The following is a 21,022-nucleotide window of genomic DNA, read 5'->3' as shown; positions in this document are numbered from 1 at the left end:
ACCACAGGAAAAACCATAGCCTTGACTAGACGGACCTTTGTTGGCAAAGTAATGTCTCTGCTTTGGAATATGCTATCTAGGTTGGTCATAACTTTCCTTCCAAAGAGTAAGCGTCTTTTAATTTCATGGCTGCAGTCACTGTCTGTAGTGATTTTGGAGCCCAGAAAAATAAAGTCTGACACTGTTTCCAGTGTTTCCCCATATTTCCCATGAAGTGGTGGGACCGGATGCCATGATCTTCGTTTTCTGAATGTTGAGCTTTAAGCCAACTTTTTCACTCTTCACTTTCACTTTCATCAAGAGGCTTTTGAGTTCCTCTTCACTTTCTGCCATAAGGGTGGTGTCATCTGCATATCTGAGGTTATTGATATTTCTCCCGGCAATCTTGATTCCAGTTTGTGCTTCTTCCAGCCCAGCGTTTCTCATGATGGACTCTGCATATAAGTTAAACAAACAGGGTGACAATATATAGCCTTGACGTACTCCTTTTCCTATTTGGAACCAGTCTGTTGTTCCATGTCCAGTTCTAACTGTTGCTTCCTGACCTGCATACAGATTTCTCAGGAGGCAGGTCAAGTGGTCTGGTATTCCCGTCTCTTTCAGAATTTTCCACAGTTTCTTGTGATCCACACAGTCAAAGGCTTTGGCATAGTAACTAAAGCAGAAATAGATGTTTTTCTGGAACTCTCTTGCTTTTTCCATGATCCAGCGGATGTTGGCAATTTGATCTCTGGTTCCTCTGCCTTTTCTAAAACCAGCTTGAACATCAGGAAGTTCACGGTTCACATATTGATGAGAGTTGCTCAGTCATGTCTTATTCTTTGTGACCCCATGGACTATAGAGTCCATGGAATTCTCCAGGCCAGAATACTGGAATGGATAGCCTTTTCTTTCTCCACGGGATCTTCCTAACCCAGGGAATGAACCCAGGTCTCCCACATTGCAGGCGGATTCTTTACCAGCTGAGCCACAAGAGAAGCCCCTTTGTAGGGTAGGTAGCATGAAATAAAAGTAATAAAATTGGAACTTCCACAGCCATCCGATGGTTAAGACTTTGTGCTTCCACTTCAGGGAGTGTGGGATTGATCCCTGCTTAGGGAACTAAGATCCTATAAGCCTCACAGCCCATCTCCCCCACCTTAAAAAAAAAATAATATAAAGTCATATAAACAAGAGAGGACTAAAGACTGTTGTTAAAGAGGTAGCTAGGACATGCCAGGTAGGATCAATTCTCTACTGTAGATAAGCTTAAGTGCCTGGAGTTTAGCTTCTGTCCCGTTGATAGTGAAGGGGCTTCCCTGGTGGCTCAGAGGTTAAAGCGTCTGCCTCCAATGCTGGAGACCCGGGTTCGATCCCTGGGTTGGGAAGATCCCCTGGAGAAGGAAATGGTAACCCACTCCAGTATTCTTGCCTGGAAAATCCCATGGACAGAGGCTACAGTTCACGGGGTCGCAAAGAGTTGGACACAACTGAGCGACCTCACTTCACTTAGTGTTTAGCTTCTGTCCTGTTGATATTGAGAGACCCATTTAAGGGTTTTTCCTTTTATATCTTACTCTTAGGATTTTTTCTTCTCTTTTATATGTCTCCATATTTATGTTCAGTGTGTATTAATGTGATAGATTGCTATGCTTGCTGCATATTTTCATATTCTTGAATTTACCCCCTTCCCACCCCCATTCCAGTATTTTGCCACTTCAGTTCAGTCACTCAGTCGTGTCTTTGCAACCCTGTGGACTGCAGCACACCAGGTTTCCCTGACCATCACCAACTCTCGGAGCTTACTCAGACTCATGTCCATGGAGTCAGTGATGCCATCTGACCATCTCATCTTCTGTTGTCTCCTTCTCCTCCTGCCTTCAGTCTTTCCTCAGCATCAGGGTCTTTTCAAATGAGTCAGTTCTTCTCATCAGGTGGCCAAAGTATTGGAGTTTCAGCTTCAGCATCAGTCCTTCCAATGACTGTTCACGACTGATTTCCTTCAGGATTGACTGGTTTGATCTCTCTGCAGTCCAAGGCACTCTCAAGAGTCTTCTCCAACACCACAGTTCAAAAGCATCAATTCTTCGGCACTCAGCTTTCTTTGTAGTTCAACTCTCACATCCATAAGTGACTACTGGAAAAACCATAGCTTTGACTAGATGGACATTTGCTGACAAAGTAATGTCTTTGCTTTTTAATATGCTGTCTAGGTTGGTCATAGCTTTTCTTCCAAAGAGCAAGCGTCTTTGAATTTCACGGCTGCAATCACCATCTGCAGTGATTTTGGAGCCCCCCAAAATAAAGTCAGCCACTGTTTCCACTGTTTCCCCATCTATTTGCCATGAAGTGATGGGACTGGATGCCATGATCTTAGTTTTTTGAATGTTGAGTTTTAAGCCAGCTTTTTCACACTCCTCTTTCACTTTCATCAAGAGGTGCTTTAGTTCCTCTTCCCTTTCTGCCCCAAGGGTGTTGTCATCTGCATATCTGAGTTTATTGATATTTCTCCCAGCAATCTTGATTCCAGCTTGTGCTTCATCCAGCCCAACATTTCTCATGATGTACTCTGCATATGAGTTAAATAAGCAGGGTGACAATACACAGCCTTGACGTACTCTTTTCCCAATTTGGAACCAGTCTGTTGTTCCATGTCCAGTTAGAACTGTTGCTTCCTGACCTGCAAACAGATTTCTCAGGAGGCAGGTCAAGTGGTCTGGTATTCCCATCTCTCTAAGAATTTTCCTCAGTTTGTTGTGATCCACATAGTCAAAGGCTTTGGCATAATCAATAAAGCAGAAGTAGATGTTTTTCTGGAACTTGGTTACTTTTTCGATGATCCAATGGATGTTGGCTATTTCATCTCAGGTTCGTCTGCCTTTTCTAAATCCAGCTTGAACATCTGGAAGTTCATGGTTCGTGTACTATTGAAGCCTGGCTTGGAGAATTTTGAGCATCACTTTGCTAGTGTGCGAGATGAGTACAATTGTGCAGTAGTTTGAACAGTCTTTGGAATTGCCTTCCTTTGGGATTGGAATGAAAACTGACTTTTTCCAGTCCTGGACCATTGCTGAGTTTTCCAAATTTTTCTGGCATATTGAGTGCAGCACTTTCACAGCATCATTTTTTAGGGTTTGAAATAGCTCAACTGGAATTCCATCATTTCCACTAGCTTTGTTTGTAGTGATGCTTCCTAAGGCCCACTTGACTTCGCTTTCTAGCATGTCTGGCTCTAGGTGAGTGATCACACTCTTGTCGTTATCTGGGTCACGAAGATTTTTTTTGTAGAGTTCTTCTGTGTATTGTTGCCACCTCTTAATATCTCTTGCTTCTGTTAGGTCCATACCATTTCTGACCTTGAGTGTGCTCATCTTTGCATGAAATGTTCCCTTAGTATCTCTGATTTTCTTGAAGAGATCTCTAGGCTTTCCCTTTCTATTGTTTTCCTCTATTTCTTTGCATTGATCATGGAGGAAAGCTTTCTTATCTCTCCTTGTTAGTCTTTGGAACTCTGCATTCAAATAGGTATATTTTTCCTTTTCTCCTTTGCCTTTTGCTGCTTTTCTTTTCCTAAGTATTTTTTTGTAAGGCTCCTCAGACAACCATTTTGCCTTTTTGCATTTCTTTTTCTTGGGGATGGTCTTGATCACTGCCTCCTGTGCAATGTCATGAACCTCTCTGTCCATCGTTCAGGCACTCTATGTCTATCAGATCTAATCCCTTGAATCTATTTCTCACTTCCACTGTATAATCCTAAGGGATTTGATTTAAGTCATATCTGAATGGTTTAGTGGTTTTCCCTACTTTCTTCAGTTTCAGTCTGAATTTGGCCATAAGGAGTTCATGATCTGAGCCACAGTCAGCTCATGGTCTTGTTTTTGCTGACTGTATAGAGCTTCTCCATCTTTGGCTACAAAGAATATAATCAGTCTGATTTCAGTATTGACCATCTGTTGATGCCCATGTGTATAGCCTTCTCTTATGTGTTTTGTGGTTTTTTGCCACTTCTTTTTTTAATCTGTGCATACCTGCTTTGGCTTTTTGTTTTGTTTCATTTGGATTTACTTACCCTTTTATTATGATGCCTTTTAGTTACTGTGTGTGTGTCTGTTGGTTATTGTTTTAGGGTTAGGTGCAGGGAGGAGAGGGACATCTGGATTAGTGAATGTGTAGCTTTTAGAATGGTGAGTTTCAGCTGTGTACTAAAGGTGAGTTGCTAGCCTCTCTTGGTCTGCCTGTGTGGTAGGGGCTTCCCTTATGTCTGGTTTTCATTGGTCTCCATTTGCTTGGCTGTAATGGCTTGAGAGATTGCACTCTCATGTTGGAGGGGAGATGTGGAAGATATGCTAATTTAATTGTGGTTTGTGAGAGGCTTTAGGAAAGTGTTTTTGAGGCCTGTTTCTTGTAATGCTGGCTTCTTCAGGTGGTCTGAGAATAGAAGGGTTCTGTAGTCGAAGAAGTGCTACATATTCTTTTGTGAATTCAGTATGTGTTGATACATTAAATATACAGGACCTGCAACCAAGAATTTTCTGAAATTGGGTAAAAGAATGCTTTTTTTTTTTTTCTTCTTGAAACAAACGGTCTGAGGATATATTATGGGAAATACTAGAAAGAGGATTATAAAGACCTGTGTATCTAGAGAGAGGAAAGTTTATATAATAATTGTTTGGGAATCTTGATTTTAAATGAGAATGCTGATTCAAGTCAGATCAAAGTACCCTTTGAAAAGACAGTTAAACTTCATTCAGTTTGGGACTATTTCAGATTCCATCTTGAAGCAAGAAAAGTGTCCTTTCTGGCTTTATATAACAACTGAGACAGAGGGTTTCAATAGTGAATTTTATTTGAATCAATGCATGTTACTTCAATAACAATGTAGATACGGTATTTAAAAAAAACTAAAGTCCTGAAAGTAAAAACAGAATTTTGACAATTTAAATAACAGAGTAAAACATGTTTTGAAATAGATATGCATATAGAAATATGTTGGTGTACTAATATATGACTGGCTCAAGTGTAAAATTTTTAAATTTGGAAACTACTGAGTTTTAAGGTGAAGAAGAAGTGGTACATTTTGAAAAGAAAAATATTTGAATTGTTTAATGAACATTGAGATGCAGTGATGTAATAGTTTTTTGAGGTCTGTAAATCAGTAACCTGTTGAGTGTTTTCTGGGATTTCAATTTTAATTTATGCATATAAGATGGTAGCTCGCTCTGTTGTTTCAGTAGTTACTCAGTCTTATAAAAATGACATTTTGATGACATTTATAGTTTGCAGCAGCCTTTCAAAAGGGGGAAATACAAGGGTTGGATTTCACTTGGAAGGCCTGAAGGATTTTTATTTAAAAAATTTTGTCCTTGTTCAAAGAAAAACACTATTATTCAGATTTTAAAGCTGAAATGAATATTAGAGATCACAGTTCCATCTTTTCATAGTATAGTATGTAAATACATTTCATTTACAAAGGATATGAAGACATTTGACAAACTAAAAACTACTGGTTTCAGAAGTGATAGCTCATTTGGCTCTTGCGGCAGAAGTATATCTCTAAGTTATGTTAAGTTATATTGCTGGCCAGAAAGTACTTTTGGCCCTGATCCCCTCCATGGAGAATTATATCAGGACTGATAATTTGCATAAGGTGACTCCCTTCTGATGTGAGTAGTCTTAATTATTTTAAATTTTATTTTAGTACTTGAAATATCTGCCTACTGTGTTTTAGCTTTTCCGCTGAAGAGTAACGCTAAGCATCTGACACACACAGTGATGTTGTCATTAAACTGATGTTAAGTCAGAAGGTTCTCTTGTTTGTTGTAGTCTCCTTCAGCATTTTCTTGCAGGCTGAACCTAGGTCTGGGAACAGTTTAATGTGTATTTCCATAAGAACTTTCACTGTCCATATTTTATACAAATCTTTTAAAGTCATTTGTTAAAGTTATTCCCCCTTGCTGTTCCCCCCACCCCACCTTTCATTATAGATCATGTGTCTTTTGAACAACGTGATAAAGTCCAAGATAGAGATAAGGGAAAGTGAGAAAGCCATGTGGTATGTTCTGAATACTCAGTTCAGATTCGCTGTCATCGCTATGCTAATACTTAGGAACATTTGCATTGATGTTCTGTAGAGGTTAAAAGAGGTGTCTGTAAGAAACTTTGTCTTAAGTTAAAGACCTAAAGGGTAAGTGAGTAGAGGGATGGATAAATGGATCAGTTAGAGAATGCTGGTAATGAAGGAAGGTGAAAGTAAAGATCTGAGCTAGAAAATCCTAGGCTTCTGTCTAGGTTATAGGAAAATGTACAGTTGTCCCTTAAGTGATACAGTTGTGAATTCCACGGGACATTTACGTGGACATTTTTCAACAGTAGATACTATAGTATGGCGAAGTCCATGGGTGACTGAATCCACAGTTGTGGAGAAACTGGATGTGGAGGGCCAGTGTAAACTAATACTGGCTTATTAATCTCTCTGTTCAAGGGTCAGTTTTGTTTATTTTACAGAGTGGTAGGGGGTGTGAGAAGTTAAAATCTTTGACTTTGTAAATTGAGTCTCTTTTGATTGTATACGTTATTTGTTGAATAGCAAGTATATATAGACTGACAGTATAAAAGTGAATTAGAATAAATGGTATAAATATGAACCAGAAAAGGTATATATCTTAAATTTTTAAATGTTTCCTAAAAAGAGACATACTTTGTTATGTACACATACATATATATTTATATAATAACTGAAATGAAAGCTTCATGAAATAATTTTTATTACCTATGGTATAATGTAGTATTTTTGTGTTCTATTCCATTAAAAAGATACTGGTTTTGACTAATACTGTAAATTTAGTGGATTGTGATCTGTGTGATTTTAGGAAAACTTATGTTGACTCCTGCTGTAATTTAGTTTTCAGTACACTTAAAAAAAAATCTAGTACTTTGCTGGAGATACAAAGATGAAGAAGACATAGTCCAGTTTTTAAGGAGACATACAATGGAATGAAGATAGAAATGAACTGAGAAGTGCAGTACACGCTTTAACTGCCGAGGCAAAGGTACACACAGGTTAAGATGGAAAGGGACCACATTTCCTAGCAGGAAAATGAAAATTTTTTCTAGGTTCACATTGTGTGTGCGTGTGTGCTAATTTGCTCAGTCCTGTCCAACTCATTGTGACCCCATGGGCTGTAGTCTCTGCCAGGCTCCTCTGTCCATGGAATTCTCCAGGCAAGAATACTGGAGTGGGTTGCCATGCCCTCCTCCAGGGGATCTTTCTGACCCAGGGATTGAACCCGGGTCTCTTACATCTCCTGCATTGGCAGATGCAGTTGTCTCCACCACTGAGCCACCTGAAAGTCCAAGTTCACTACGTATGATCTGATAATTTCTCTTACTACAAGCTTCACTTAATGTGAAATTGAGTTCTGTTTTTTCCCTGTAAATTCTAAAATGAATACTGTCAAATTAACTTGAAAATAAGAAATTTCTGAACTTTTGGTGTACAGGCCAAGTTTGTAAATGTTAGTTTTATAGATAATATTTAAAAAAATTTAAATCTCACAAGTGAGTAGTATTGTTGTCCTAAATATGATATGGTAATTGTAATGCCATTATTTTGGAAACATTTTTATTTTTTTTCCTTTGAAGTTTATGTTGTGACTTATTAAGAAGGTAAAGTTAGATAGAAGTGTTCTATAAACAGATATATCTTATAAATTATCTTTGACCATTGGTTGTTTGCCCAGATAGTGAAAGTTAAACTACAATACAAACCATGAACTTTTAAATGATAGGGTAAAGATAGATACTTAATTATCCAGCACTTAAAAAACCATTTTGTCTCTGTATTGGAATTTGAAAATATTCTGTATATTGACTTTTGTGGTTAATTTTTGCAATAACATTGATTGTGAAAGTTAGGAAATCGGTTGCCTTTTATTTTAAAAACTGAAACCATGGCATTTCTGTAGAATCGTGTTGTTTTTGTGGGTTACACGGCTGTTTCGCGTCCTTCGTTGAGTGACAGGCTACTGCACCTGGTTGAGGGCGCTAGTGTCTATGGGGCTGTGGTCGTTGCCTTAGGATGAATTCGCTGTTAGCAGTGAAAAATGTTTTCCTTACAGTTCTTGTGCAGCAGGCCATGGAGTAAAGCACATTTTTATAATAAAGGTGATGAATTTAATCGCAGACTGACAGCCAAATGGAAATTGCAGACCTTGATACTGGGAGAAAATTGCCTATAAAGCAACTCTTGAGAGAACAGGCTTTAAATTTATCCACCCATTTCGACATTGAGGAGAACATAGGAATCACAGAATATTTTGCTTGGTCTGTTTAGTTCAGATGAATGACACTTGAGTGTTCTGTAAGAGTCAGAGATAGTTGGTTTAAAGTTGCTTATGCTTTATACATAAAGCCTTTAACACATTTTTGTATTTTATTAAAATTCTAAAATATTGCTGCCTTTTTGTATATCAGCACATTGCTAAGAAAGTGAAGTCGCTCAGTTGTGTCTGACTCTTTGCGACCCCATGGACTGTAGCCCACCAGGCTCCTCTGTCCATGGGATTTTCCAGGCAAGAATACTGGAGTGGGGTTGCCATTTTTTTCTCCAGGGGATCTTCCCGACCCAGGGATGGAACCTCGGTCTCCTGTGTTGCAGGCAGATGATTTATAGTCTGAGCCACCAAGAAAGCCCGCACATTGCTGAGAGTAATGAATTGAAATCCATTCACCACACTTCCTGTCATGTGCCATGTAATTCATATTTCGGCCATTTATATGGTGGAGCACACTCTTAAAGGATGCAGAAAAATATGGGTTTATAAGTAACATCGGGCCTCTCCGGTGGCTCAGTAAAGAATTTGCCTGCAGTGTGGGAGACCTGGGTTGGGAAGACCCCTGGAGGAGGGCATAGGAACCCACTCCAGTATTCTTGCCTGGAGAATCCCCATGGACAGGGGAGCCTGGCGGGCTGCAGTCCAAGGGGTCGCAAAGAGTTGGACTTAACTGAGTAACTAAGCACATAAGTAACATTGAATTGATAGAATGTCTCTCATATAAACTGTCAGTCTTTACTATTTTATATTTAAACAGCTTATATTATAAAATTTAAGCACAGAATGGTAGAATTTGTATTATGGGAAATCTGGACTTTGTCATTTTTTAAGTAATTAATGATTGTCATTTCTTAGGAATAGCTTAACCCTTGATCCAACGTGCAGTATTTAAAGTGTTTAACCTTGAATCTTGGTTTTATTGTTGCATGTATTTTGAGGTGTGCTTTCCCCCCATCGTACACATATTGTTAACAGATATGTGTCCAAATTTAGAGAATTATTTGTACAATTGAAGAGTGAGAGGCCTGTCAGAGGATGGTAAATGTTTAGAATGTAAAGGGCCACTGGAAAATATAAAAATATTTCTTAATATACTTATGGAAATCACTGGGTTCCAGAAGGAAATAGGAATTACCTCTAGGAGGTTATCAAATTTTGCTTGGTTGCACAACCCTGTTCTGATAGATTTTATTTTCTGGATAGTATGGTACATTATATCATAAGAGTATAGCTGTAATAAGTGTGTGTAATTTGTGTGTGTGTGTGTGTGTGTGTGTGTGTGTAGCAGAGTTTTATTAAAGTATGCAAAGGGACAGAGAGGCTTCTGACATGGACATCAGAAAGGGGATGGAGGGCGCCCCCCTCACTGTAGTCTTATCAGTGTGTTCTCTTTAGGTATAGAATTATGGAAGTGTTTACTTTTAAAGTAAATATGGAAATTTAATATATTTTGATAGAGCAAGAATAGAAGGAAGAAAAAAGTCTTAGAAATTTTGTTTTTAGACAACAACTTATTAAAGTTGTGCAGATGAGACTGAGGGTAAGAAAACAAGAAATAAGAGTATTGTTTTTTCTTATTAAAACAAGTACCAGCAAGTGTGTCTTTGCCATTGGACGTAGTTTCATTTAAATTACTTTAGTGGTAGATTGATTGTAATAACATCCGTATGAGAAGTAAGCTTCCATGAATGTTGAAGGCGGTAGAGTGCTTAACCATCTCTGAAGTTTGCAAAGTTTAAAATAAATCAACTTCTCTCTTCTCTTATCTGTGATGTATGCTTGATCTTTGGTTTATTTGGTGGAAGTAAACTGTGATAGACCCTAAAGATAGTATTTGTGCTATACGTTTGTGAGAGAAGTATTAAGTATTTTAACTCTTATTCTCCTGGTCCAGTAAATTAGTATATGGAAAACTGCATTTTCAGTTTCAGAAAAAAACTATAAAGTTTCATGCACTTAACATACAGGATAAAGTTAGAATAAGGTATATGGACCATATATAACTTGTGTACATATATAATATGTTTGTTGATAGAGTTCAAAAATATATTTTGTACATATAATATTTGTATATAAAAATATAATGTATGTATGTAACATATATGACTTTAATGATATATAAGCATTGTGTATGTATTTGCCCACATGTGTAATGTGTGTGTACATACCTGTATACTTACAGTACTTCTTTGAAACTGTACTATTTGTCTGTAGTAGGTTGAGTGTAATTAGTTATAAGCTGACATTGAATTCAATTTCCATAGACACTGATGGTGGTTTATTTTTTAAAAAGGCTTTTGTTTGTCTTACTGCTGTGCTTCCATTCATATATAAATCTATTATTGTGATGAAGGTAGTCGCAGTTTAGCTCAAGATTATCTATTACTGTGATAAAGGTAGCCACGACTTAGTTCAAGATTGTCTATGTCAGAGTCTGAAACACCTGAGGCATCGAAGATTATGAGTTCCAGGTGAATTTTAGAATTACATGTTTGAAGAGTCATATCACTGAATTAGCTCAACATTGCAGGTTTGCTAGTGGAGTGAAGGAAGGGGAGTGTCCACAGTAGCATTGTGGTTTCAAGACGACAGTGTAAGATACCATCCTTTTATGTTGTGCTGTTTTTGTGTAGATGACTATTTTAAGGTATTAAGTTGTAGTTACATAAAGATATATTACAAACTAGAATGTCTCCTCAACTTCCTTCCCTCAATTTATTCATTTGATGTTAAAATAACCTTAAAGCTCCTGCTGCTGGTGCTGCTGCTAAGTCATTTCAGTCATGTCCGACTCTGTGCGACCCCATCGATGGCAGCCCACCAGGCTCCCCCGTCCCTGGGATTCTCCAGGCAAGAAGACTGGAGTGGGTTGCCATTTCCTTCTCCAGTGCATGAAAGTGAAAAGTGAAAGTAAAGTTGCTCAGTCATGTCTGACCCTTAGCGACCCCATGGACTGCAGCCTACCAGGCTCTTCCATCCATGGGATTTTCCAGGCAAGAGTACTGGAGTAGGGTGCCATGGTTAAACCTAAACAAGTCAGATCCTGGAGCAAAACCTTTTTTAAAGACAGTATTGTGGGAAAGGTGCTGTAGAGGACGGTCACTCCAAGTATTCAAGAGTCATTTCTATAAGCCAAGTGTACTGTGGGGTTTTTATTCGAGTAGTTTTTAAGAGTTTCCAATTATATGTTTGACTCTTTGAGGATCAGATCAGATCAGATCAGTCAATCAGTCATGTCTGACTCTTTGCGACCCCATGAATCGCAGCACGCCAGGCCTCCCTGTCCATCACCAACTCCTGGAGTTCACTGAGACTCATGTCCATCGAGTCAGTGATGCCATCCAGCCATCTCATCCTCTGTCGTCCCCTTCTCCTCCTGCCCCCAATCCCTCCCAGCATCAGAGTCTTTTCCAATGAGTCAACTCTTCACATGAGGTGGCCAAAGTCCTGGAGTTTCAGCTTTAGCATCATTCCTTCCAAAGAAATCCCAGGGCTGATCTTCAGAATGGACTGGTTGGATCTCCTTGCAGTCCAAGGGACTCTCAAGAGTCTTCTCCAACACCACAGTTCAAAAGCATCAATCCTTCGGCGCTCAGCCTTCTTCACAGTCCAACTCTCACATCCATACATGACTACAGGAAAAACCATAGCCTTGACTAGACAGACCTTTGTTGGCAAAGTAATGTCTCTGCTTTGGAATTTGCTATCTAGGTTGGTCATAACTTTCCTTCCAAGGAGTAAGCGTCTTTTAATTTCATGGCTGCAGTCACCATCTGCAGTGATTCTGGAGCCCAGAAAAATAAAGTCTGACACTGTTTCCACTGTTGCCCCATATTTCCCATGAAGTGATGGGACTGGATGCCATGATCTTAGTTTTCTGAATGTTGAGCTTTAAGCCAACTTTTTCACTCTCCACTTTCACTTTCATCAAGAGGCTTTTGAGTTCCTCTTCACTTTCTGCCATAAGGGTGGTGTCATCCACATATCTGAGGTGATTGATATTTCTCCCGGAAATCTTGATTCCAGTTTGTGTTTCTTCCAGTCCAGCATTTCTCATGATGGACTCTGCATATAAGTTAAATAAACAGGGTGACAATATACAGCCTTGACGTACTCCTTTTCCTATTTGGAACCAGTCTGTTGTTCCATGTCCAGTTCTAACTGTTGCTTCAGAGCTTAGTAAAAATGAATTGGAAAAATTAAAATGTCGCTTTATTACTCTGTCTCCTTTTGCCATTTGTGGTGAATTAACCTGTAAGAAGTTATTTGCAAACAGTATTTGGTAGGTGCCTTTTCTAGGTGTCTTTTATGCCTATAGCTTCTGCAAAGAGATCAATTACAGATTTTATGTAACAGGTACTCGTCAGATCAGCAAACACTGTCTTTCAGACCCACCTGTCAGGATACAGCATTTCCAGAGCATATCATTTTGCATCACAATCATCTTTGATAGAGATGATGATATGGACATGCTTAACATCAGGCATGTTTGCTTCTCCCCTCCCTCCCCCTCCTGTTTCTTTCTTTGCCCTTCCTCCCCTCTCCATCTCCCTTCCCTCCCTCCTTCTCTGCCTCTCTCTCTCGCTTTCCATTATCTCCTTTAATCTTCCCAGCAATCCTATGGAGCTTCTAATAACTTCATTTTATAGATGATGAAATGGAGGCTGAGAGACTATAATTTTTTTCCCCAAAGATTGCACTTTGAGCAATTTTTCTATTCATCATAGAGTTTTATTTACAAGTCTTTAGTCAGCTGTTCTGTAAATTTCTTAAAAAGTAAAGTTTAACTTGTTTAGGTTAATTCTGGATAAAGACCTGGAGAAGCAAAGTTTTTCTTTTTAAGTTGTCCTTAAGAGACAACTTTATATGCACATTACATTATCTTCAGTTCAGATCAGTCGCTCAGTCATGTCCGACTCATTGTGACTCCAGGAATCGCAGCACCTCAGGCCTCCCTGTCCATCACCAGCTCCTGGAGTTCACTCAAACTCATGTCCATCGAGTCGGTGATGCCATCCAGCCATCTCATCCTCTGTCGTCCCCTTCTCCTCCTGCCCCCAGTCCCTCCCAGCATCAGGGTCTTTTCCAATGAGTCAACTCTTCGCATGAGGTGGCCAAAGTACTGGAGTTTCAGCTTTAGCTTCATTCCTTCCAAAGAAATCCCAGGGCTGATCTCCTTCAGAATGGACTGATTGGATCTCCTTGCAGTACAAGGCAGTCTCAAGAGTCTTCTCCAACACCACAGTTCAAAAGCATCAATTCTTCAGTGGTCAGCTTTCTTCACAGTCCAACTCTCACATCTATACATGATTACTGGAAAAACCATAGCCTTGACTAGACGGACCTTTGTTGGCAAAGTAATGTCTCTGCTTTGGAATATGCTATCTAGGTTGGTCATAACTTTCCTTCCAAGGAGTAAGCGTCTTTTAATTTCATGGCTGCAGTCACCATCTGCAGTGATTCTGGAGCCCAGAAAAATAAAGTTTGACACTGTTTCCACTGTTTCCCCATCTAATTCCCATGAAGTGATGGGACCGGATGCCATGATCTTAGTTTTCTGAATGTTGAGCTTTAAGCCAACTTTTTCACTCTTCACTTTCACTTTCATCAAGAGGCTTTTGAGTTCCTCTTCACTTTCTGCCATAAGGGTGGTGTCATCTGCATATCTGAGGTTATTGATATTTCTCCCGGCAATCTTGATTCCAGCTTGTGCTTCTTCCAGTCCAACATTTCTCATGATGTACTCTACATATAAGTTAAATAAGCAGGGTGACAATATACAGCCTTGACGTACTCCTTTTCCTATTTGGAACCAGTCTGTTGTTCCATGTTCAGTTCTAACTGTTGCTTCCTGACCTGTATACAGGTTTCTCAGGAGGCAGGTCAGGTGGTCTGGTATTCTCATCTCTTTCAGAATTTTCCACAGTTTGTTGTGATCCACACAGTCAAAGGCTTTGGTATAGTCAATAAAGCAGAAGTAGATGTTTTTCTGGAACTCTCTTGCTTTTTCCATGATCCAGCGGATGTTGGCAATTTGATCTCTGGTTCCTCTTCCTTTTCTAAAGCTAGCTTGAACATATGGAAGTTCAGTGTTCACGTATTGCTGAAGCCTGGCTTGGAGAATTTTGAGCATTACTAGCATGTGAGATGTGTGCCCTTGTGCAGTAGTTTGAGCTACAACTCTAAGGAACGTAGTGGTGTGTTGAATGCGTAAATAGCTTGCTTGGCTTGAAAGTGTTATTCTTTTCATAAGAAAAGAAAACCGTACAACATGTTCAGAATGCAGGAAGTATATTAAGTTTCCTTCAAAACTTGTTCCATTTAATATTGACCTTTTGAAAGTGGGTTTACTTTATAAGTCTTGATACTCTGATGTCTTACTGAAGGTTCCTACCAGTGTCCCCAGGCACCTGTGAGTTGACCCGGTGTTGAGAACTTGTATGGGCTTCCCTCATATCTCTACTGCCACTACCACTACCACAATGCGGGAGACCTGGGTTTGATCCCTGGGTTGGGAACTTATATGGCCTTTTCTACCTTGTTGTTGTTTAGTTGCTAAGTTGTGTCCGACTCTTTGCAACCCCCTGGACTGAGCACCCCAGGCTTCCCTGTCCTTCACTATCTCCTGGAGTTTTCTCAGATTCATGTCCATTGAGTTGGTGATGCCATCTGTCTAACCATCTCATCCTCTGCTGCCCCCTTCTCCTTTTGCCCTCATCTTTTCCAGCATCAGGGTCTTTTGCAGTGAATTGGCTCTTTGCATCAAGTACTTTAAAAAAAGGTATACTGAGGGGTTTTAGTGTACATATTATCTTTTTCTTGTCAATGAAATTATTAGTCTTCAAAGGGATTTGGCTTCAAACCACTATTAGGTAGGGTTTCCTCTTTAGTGACAGAATTTCACTCATTTTTCAGTGTGATAAGGGTGGTACAGTGTAATTAGAAATAAGGTTGTTTTTTTGATTTTGGTTTTTATAAGTAATTTTCCACTTGTCCCTATCAAGGCAGGCTTTGGTAAAGACAGAACTTTGTTCTTAGAAATTCTGATCATTATGAACTTTGCATGGGGAAAAATACATATAGTTTTCAAGGAACAAATACCCAATTTGGTAACTTGCATATCTTTAAACCTTAGCATGGCTACTCTATAATAAATAACCTCTGTATTTGAGACGTTTTTCAGTAAATGAAGTACCTAGAGCAAGAAAAACAGAACCACTTGCCTGAATAATCATAGATATTACTAAAAATAAGTCAGAAAACTAAGATTTGGGGGAAAAAAATCCTTAAGTGGGACAGAAGAATATATTTTAAGCTTTTTTCATGTATCACATCCATCAACATAATTATGTATTGTAATAGTGATATACATGTCCATGCTTTTTCACTTTTATTCTCCTTTTCTTCATAATGATTAAGGTGAGAGTTTATGTATCTAGAATCCAGTTTCTCCTCGCTTGGTCTTTTCCCACTTGTTCAGTCGCTAAGTCGTGTCGGACTCTGCGACCCCATGAACTGAAGCATGCCAGGCTTCCCTGTCCTCCACTCCCTGTCCTCCACTGTCTCCCAGAGCTTGTTCAAGTTTATGTCCTTTGAGTTGGTGATGCTCTCTAACCATCTCATCCTCTCTCGCCCTCTTCTCCTTTTGCCTTCAATCTTTCCGACTATAGAACCAAATGAAACCATAGAACTTGGGCTTACTCTCCAAAAAGTGCTTTGTCTATTGTTCAGGCCCAGGTATTTATATCCCAGAACACTCAGCCGCATCCATCAATCAGTTCTAGCAGTCTATAATTTGTTTAAGTAGAAACCAGTTCTTACTGCTGGAGTGCCCAGACCATGCTGCTTACCGTGTGTCCCCAGCACGGTGCCTTTACCGCAGAAGGAGGAGTCGTGTTCAGTCAGAAATAGTTTCTTGAGCATTTTTTATGTGTCAGATACTCTACAAATGTTTACTTGATTGAAATAATTTTTCCTAACTCAAAAGCTTAGAGCTAGATGTCTTTATCTTAGATGTCCTTAGAGGTGAAAGTCATCGTAGGCCATGGAAAGCTTGCATGATTTATTGGTGGATATGCAGCCAGTTCCTGGCAGAGATTAAACAAGAATCTCTCCTTTGACTTTCATTTGGACTGTACATTCTTCCTGTCCTTAGTTATTATTGCATATATATTTCTCTGTGTTTCCCTCATATCTCTGATTTGTACCCTCTTTACCATCTTTTTTTTTCCCTTTTCTGTCTGGCTCCTACTGTCAGCCATCACTGCTTTTCCCATTATTCTAGACCATTTATTCTAGTAGCAGCTAAATTTAATTTTGGGAGATGGAGCAGTAAGGTATGGAGACAGACCTGGGTTTGAATACTGACTTTAACTTTCAAGTTATGTGATGTTTGGTGAAAGTATTTAATCCTCAAATCCCAGTCTCTGAACTACGAAGTGGAGATGAGAATAGTGTGTATGTGTAAGGAAATCCCCCTACCCAGACTGGAGTCATAAGGTGCTGTCCTGCAGGGCAGACTTTGTAGGGAGATGCATCCTTCAGAAAGGATCTGATCTCATGACTCCCCTCTCCTCCCACCATGAGGGAACTCTGTTTCGTCCCCAGTGCCTTCGTGCTGGGGCATTCCAGGCAGCCCTGGAGAAGGTCTGGATAATGGGAAAGAGAGACTGAGTAGCAGCTGGCTAATTTGTTTACAGAGGAGAGTTCATTTTAAACTCTTTCCTGTAGGGAGGTGATGCTTCTTTGTCCAGTTCTGGTAGGCTCCTTTTTCCTGGGGGTTTTGTCAGTATGTCTACTCTTGGGAGCCCAGTCTTGAGCAGAATGTGAAGCCTAGAGGAAGCAGGAGCTCCCAATCATAATTAGATTATTGTGCATTTTATCTCTCATTTGATCTAAAAATACAGTAGGGGAATTTAACATTGGTGTAATAAACATGTTACTAAGCAAGTGCTGCTGTTGGTGGTGGTTTAGTCGCTAAGTCGTGTCCAACTCTTTGTGACCCTGTGGACTGTAGCCCACCAGGCTCCTCTGTCCATGGGATTCTCCAGCGAGAATACTGAAGTCGGTAACCATTCCCTTCTCCAGTGAATTCTCCTGATCCAAGGATTGAACCTGCTTCTCCTGCTTGGCAGGCAGATTCTTTACTACTGAGCCACCTGGGATGCCCAAGCTAATGCTAGATTCTCACAAATCCAGAATAAAGAGAGCTCATTAGAGAAGGTGAATACGTTCCTGTTACTTTAGAAAGAAGAGGAATAAGTTGTCAGCATATAACCTGTTGATGCTTTAGTGAAGTTTCAGGAATGTATTGTAGCTTTGTATGCCAAGAGCCCTAATGAGGTTTGCTTAGTCTCTGTTTTTTCCAAGGATTTAGATGTTGGGAATATAACAAATGGCAAAAATGAAGCTATCTGCCCTCCAAGGGTTTACATTTCTTTTGTAGGAGACAGGCAATAGGCAGTATATACTTTTATGGTATATTAGACAGTATGGGAGAAGGTAATGGTACCCCACTCCAGCACTCTTGCCTGGAAAATCCCATGGACAGAGAAGCCTGGTGGGCTACAGACCACGGGGTCGCTAAAAATCAGACACGACTGAGCGACTTCACTTTCACTTTTCACTTTCATGCATTGGAGAATGAAATGGCAACCCACTCCGGTGTTCTTGCCTGGAGAATCCCAGAGACGGGAGCCTGGTGGGCTGCCGTCTATGGGGTCGCACAGAGTCGGACACGACTGAAGCAACTTAGCAGCAGCAGACAGTATGAATTATAGGGATACATTGAACAGGATACAGTGAATCAGAGTGTTTTGGGTGGATTGGCAAATTGCAGTTTTAAATAGAGAGATTGGGGTGAGCCTCATTGAGAAATTGACGTTGGAGCAGAGATTTGAAGGAGGTAACGGCGTGAGCTGTAGTGCTGTCTGGGGAGAATGGTGTTCTAAGGGGAGAGAAGAATCCGCGCAGAACCGAGGCCAGAACCAGCATCTCTCTGCATGGGCACAGCTGCGTCTGTGAGTGCGGGACGGTGGCTTGGTCAGGAGAGGAGGGTGGAAAGGTTGAGGGGGAGCGGCACAGTGATTGAGAAGGAAAATCCCAGCAGGGTACCTATAAACCTGGTCTGGCCTAGGAAGTCTCTGAGGTCTAATTATTTACGATAATGTTATCTGACTTTTTCACTTGTCCTCCTTGCTTGAGTGTACATTGGAGTGTTCAGAGGCTGCGTGATACTGCAGCCGATTGAATTGAGAAGAAGCTAGGAGAATCCCACTGTCTCCGTTAAGAAAGACATTTAAACCATTTGCAGAAGTATAAAACAGTGCCTCTCCTCACTATTTTGTTGGAAAATAAGAGTATTTTCTATGAAATGTTTTCTGTTAACATGTAATAGAGTTCGCTGTTTTTTAGAGTAAATCAAAATTAATTTAAATACTTCACTTTTTTTGATTTCTAGTATAGTAGGTATTAATAGATATAAATCTCATGGACATAAGCTCTCCAGGCTCCTTGTGGTAATATTTTAAGCCTGGGGTCCTGAGACCCAAAATTTTGAGAACAGCTCCACTAGAGAGTTTTGAGCAGAGGAGTGACATATCACTTGGATTATTATAGGCTAGCTCTGGAAAATAGAGAATAGATTGACAGGGCAGAGGTGGAAGCTGGGAGACCAGTTAGGTTATTTTAGTAGTCACAGTGGGAAATGCTTGAGGCTGGAACTAGGTGGTGAAAAGTGGAGTTGTGTATGTATTTTAAAAGGTGAGCATGTAGTACTTGCTGGTGAATTGGATATGATGTGTGAGTGAATGGACTTGCCACTTTCTGAGATGAGGAGGAAAACGTCTAGGGGAGGCAGACACAGAATCTGATTCTGAATGTGTCAAGGGTGTGTGTTTAGAAGGTGGTTAGAGACAGGTGTCTGGAGCTCAAGGAGAGGGTTCATCTGAAATGTCCTCCACCTCCACTAGATTTTGTTGGATTATATCAGTAATGTTTTTATATGATAGCACTTTAGCTTCCATTGCATGTGCGTGCTAAGTCGCTTCAGTTGTGTCCAGCTCTGCAACCCTATGGACTGTAGCCCACCAGGCTCCTCTGTCCATGGGATTCTCCAGGAAAGGATACTGGAGTGGGTTGCCATTTCCTCCTCCAGGGGATCTTCCCAACACAGGGATCGAACTCATGTCTCTTACCTCTTCTGCATTGGCAGTCAGGTTCTTTACCACTAGCGCCACCTGAGAAGCTTCCGTTATAATGAGTTAAAGCTATATGATGCAAAAAGCATGCTGTATTCTGCATTTTAAAAGTTCACATTAAAACTGCTTTCCAAGAATATTAAATGATAGTAGAATGTGCACTTTGAGTTAGTAAAACTGTAATACAAGTAATTATGTCAGTGGCATATATAGCATTACTTAGATTTTCTGAGTCTAGTTCTTTGTAAAGTAAAACAACTTTGGTTTAAAAAAAGGGGATCATATTGTTTACCATATTAATGTTTTTAATACTCATTATGTTGACATGTGAATATGTTGCTCTTGTTACAAAGAGGGAAGTTTTATTCTAATTCAGTTTTGATACTTGATATAAAAGGACCTTTTTGAATATTGCGTATAGTAGATTTTTTATTAAGGCTTAAAAAACTCAGCTTTTTCATCGTATGAGGCATTTCTCTCGTATATGGGCTGCTGTAGCACATGTGAATGTCGTGTAATGTTAATTTGCTTTAGTTTGTGGGAGTAGGGTGATGCACGGTAAATGTAAACATGTTGCATTATTATACATCTGAGGCTTTTCCTACATTGAGCTTAGGTGGAGTTTAGAATACAATTAAAAAAGAATTAAAAATCTAATTGTCCCCTGCTGCTGCTGCTGCTGCTAAGTCGCTTCAGTTGTGTCCGACTCTGTGCGACCCCATAGACGGAAGCCCACCAGGCTCCCCCGTCCCTGGGATTCTCTAGGCAAGAACACTGGAGTGGGTTGCCATTTCATTCTCCAATGCGTGAAAGTGAAGTTGCTCAGTCGTGTCCGACTCTTAGCGACCCCATGGACTGCAGCCTACCAGGCTCTTCTGTCCATGGGATTTTCCCTAGGAACAGCAATTAATCTCTCCCCCTCACACAGACATAATTCCTTCGAAATTTGGGGAAGTTCTGTTTCATTTTCACTCTGATTTAACAAATTCCCTTTAAAGCCCTCAGAGACTTGGAGTTTGAAGAGGCTAAAACACATAGAGATGGACATCTTCTCACCTTCTCAAATACGACTGTGGTAGAGCCTGCTTACCTGAGGGTTTGGTGCTTTATAAGAGTATCATTTAAACTGAGTCTTGGTGCCTAGGAGTTTAAGACATTTTGGAATGTGTAATTCTGACAAAAGTAGCATTGTTTGGGCTTCTTAGTTGGTCATTGAATTTATTATTAGTCATTTCTTGTGATGTATTGATACAGAGAGAGCACAGAATGGGGTTCTCTATGAAGAAACAGGAGGATGCACCCCCAAACAATTTTAGAGCTGGCAAAAACTATACATGTGATCTGGTCTAACCTCATTTCACAGAGGAGGAAACTGAGACCCAGAGGTTAAGGTCAAAGCCACACAACTACAAATTGCAGGAAATCAGAAATAAAGTCCAGGTTGTATAAACTCAAGGTCAGTGTTTTTTCTCCTACTGCATGTAGTTCTTGGCTCTTTGCGACCCCATGGAC

General features: G+C 40.0%; 1 protein-coding gene and 1 non-coding gene across 8 annotated transcripts in view; both read left to right on the top strand.

The window, feature by feature from the left end:
- The window catches only part of QKI (QKI, KH domain containing RNA binding), a 160,042-nt gene that overhangs the window by 15,578 nt on the left and 123,442 nt on the right, over positions 1 to 21,022 (top strand). The gene's annotated exons all lie outside the window — the stretch shown is intronic.
- Positions 1,296 to 1,367, top strand: TRNAW-CCA. Its single transcript has one exon. It is a non-coding gene; the product is annotated as a tRNA-Trp (tRNA).

The sequence above is a fragment of the Bubalus bubalis genome, chromosome 10 (genome assembly GCF_019923935.1).
Source record: "Bubalus bubalis isolate 160015118507 breed Murrah chromosome 10, NDDB_SH_1, whole genome shotgun sequence".
NCBI classification, from domain to species: Eukaryota; Metazoa; Chordata; class Mammalia; order Artiodactyla; family Bovidae; genus Bubalus; species Bubalus bubalis.
Note: the sequence above shows the minus strand (reverse complement) of the source record. Positions and strands in the feature narration are given on the sequence as shown.